General features: G+C 38.2%; 1 protein-coding gene across 1 annotated transcript in view; it reads right to left on the reverse strand.

The window, feature by feature from the left end:
- Positions 1 to 2,510, reverse strand: part of LOC135223851 (beta-1,4-glucuronyltransferase 1-like) — a 358,962-nt gene extending 356,452 nt beyond the window's left edge. Inside the window, exon 1 of the mRNA XM_064262740.1 lies at positions 2,443 to 2,510. The gene's annotated coding sequence lies outside the window, so the exon portion shown is untranslated. The remainder of the gene's footprint in view (positions 1 to 2,442) is intronic.
- Positions 2,511 to 2,731: the final 221 nt, after the last annotated feature.

Genomic DNA, 2,731 nt, shown 5'->3' on the forward strand with positions numbered 1-2,731 from the left:
CTAAACTAAGTTTTTATACAATTTCCCACACATTATTATCGTACACTAGCAGGGTGGCAGTCATTTCGCACAGGGAGATCAATCCAAGCCGGTACCGAAATAATTTCAAGAGTTTTTGCGAGAAAAACTACTGTAGATTATTTGTCAATATTATTATCATTCTGTATAAGTTTAGCTCTCAAAGTTCAGATACTTTTACCGTCGTTCCAGACAAACCTACCAATGAAATAAAAGAAGTCGATAATAGTACTATCTTTCTCCCTCCTTCTCAAAATACACCATACAATCGGATAGAACTGTGCAACTCTTATGTGAGAGAACAAATGTTTCGTATCATTATCACTGTTATTTCATCATTTTATAAATGTTTTCAATTATGCATGCCTCCAATTAAGGCATCCCCCCCCCCCCCACCCCCCCACCTTTTTGGTTTTTTGAAACAATAGAAGCTTCTCGGTCTATGGATTATTACCACCCTTCTCTCCGTACCACTTTTTATCTGGACTGTATAGGATTCGGAGACCAGTAAAACAGGAGACAGTCAAAAGCTTTTCTAATTTACGAAATCTAAAACGGAATTCCCTTAATGTTAATGACAGGGAATATACTCAAGTTATCCCGGAAAACACGTTCACGCAACGACACAATTCGCAGTTATGCCATAGAAGGAATTGCCTAAATTTTGTTAAAAAGTGACGAACATATGTGGAACGTGTTTCCTGTAACTGGATTGGTACACACGCTAAGTTCGTACTTCAGTGTACACACACACACGCCCAGACCACCATACATACACCCTATCAGGGAGTCGGTTAAATACTGACAAGTGGGATTCTAGATTAGGCCTAGTTGCACTCATGCTATGCGAATAGGCCTAGTTGTACTTACACTCTGCTAATACGTGATGTTCTTTGAGAAAAGGCGCTTCCTGACATGAGACCTGATGAAAGTCAACTGTAATTAAGTCACAACAACATCAAGCAATGAACAGGGATGCAAATTAAGTTGGACTAAAAAGGTGAAGGGTTTAGATCCTAATTTACAGCAGGATTCCATGGTCTAGTGTGACAGATGTATTCAAAGCCCAACCGCTTCATGGTCTAGTAACCCGAGAACATAAGCCGTAAAAGTTTAGATAGTATATTTACGGAAGCAAGCCATTTGGTATCGCCTTGCCAGGTGGACGTAACCTTACTATAAACTTTTACCAAATATTGGCAGTAAGGAACTTCATCTAACCTGCAAGGTGAGATATACAAATGGGAAATACTGTTTATTTGTTTGTATGGTGTTTTTGCGTTGCATGGAACCAGTGGTTATTCAGAAAAACGGGACCAACGGCTTTACGTGACTTCCGAACCACGTCGAGTGTGAACTTCTATCACCAGAAATACACATCTCTCACTCCTCAATGGAATGCCGAGAATCGAACTCGCGACCACCGAGGTGGAACGCCAACACCATAACAACCACGCCACTGAGGCGCCTGACTACCAATATAGACGACCATCCCTCGTTTTTTTGACTTTAAACTCAAGATTATAACTTAAAAAATAAATTTTCCATGCTGTGTGTTAATATATATATATATAATATATATATATATATATATAATGGTTGCATGGAGGCTTAAACAGACATGTCGACTATTCCACGATTCAAATGTAACAACCAAATTCACGTCTACAACCATTTAAAAAAAATATTATCTAAACCACGTAAAACATTAGCATCCCATTTTGATTTACGTGGAAATATATATATATACGGCTGGAAGTGATATGAACATTGTTTTATCATTGTAACAATTGTCGGAAACGTTATATCCGGTTTTTTATATAGCAGGAATTTATCATTTACTCTAGGCTCTTGGCGTAGGTAGGCAGAGGATACGAGGATATATTCCAATTTATTGTTTAGACTACACATAGGTGTCGACAACTACGAAGAAACAATGTGGAAAGGTAAAATGGTCCCATGTTGATCTAATACATAGGCCTATAATTTCCTTTTTATGAGAAAGGCAACAAATTACTTAGGTCAAGTTTCAAAAAGAACGACTGGTCCCTGATACAATATAGGCTTAGGCTTAGTTAAACCGTGAGCTTAGTCGAAAGTAGATGGCTTTTTTTTTAGCATTAGAAGCCCGGTGGCTGGCTGGCAAGGTGTGAATGGGCGTTTAGGAGGCTTTGGCATGGACCTCTGGACTCTTACAGACCAAAAGAAATACCAGTAGCCTAAATGTGGATGATTGGTTTTAAGTACATAGGCCTAAGTCGTAGTCTTGTCCAAACAAGGTCGATTTACGGTGAACATTGTGCATTAAAGTTTTATTTTTTTTTTTTAATAAAAGAACGTAATACCATTCGACAATTTCCAAATAATATAATTACGTTCCTCCAGAATATAAAATCTCCAATATATTACATATTTATAGCTTACCGTCCATTTGCACGGTTGTGATGATAGACATATATTAACACGACGTAAGCATGACGGACCATATTGCTTCATGGTGCTGATCACTGAGATTTTCGGTTTATAGTCGTGTAATCACACTTCAGCATTACGCCATTATTGTAATCATCATCCTGAAGTAGAGGACGGAGCAGCCAAACCTGAAACGATACAAACAAACTCGAAATGTATTGAGCGACATTGGCATATTGACGTGGTCATGGGTACTATACTATTAGCCAAGAATGACATGCACATATGTTTACTTCATATC

Source organism: Macrobrachium nipponense, chromosome 10, assembly GCF_015104395.2.
Source record: "Macrobrachium nipponense isolate FS-2020 chromosome 10, ASM1510439v2, whole genome shotgun sequence".
In the NCBI taxonomy this organism is placed as follows: Eukaryota; Metazoa; Arthropoda; class Malacostraca; order Decapoda; family Palaemonidae; genus Macrobrachium; species Macrobrachium nipponense.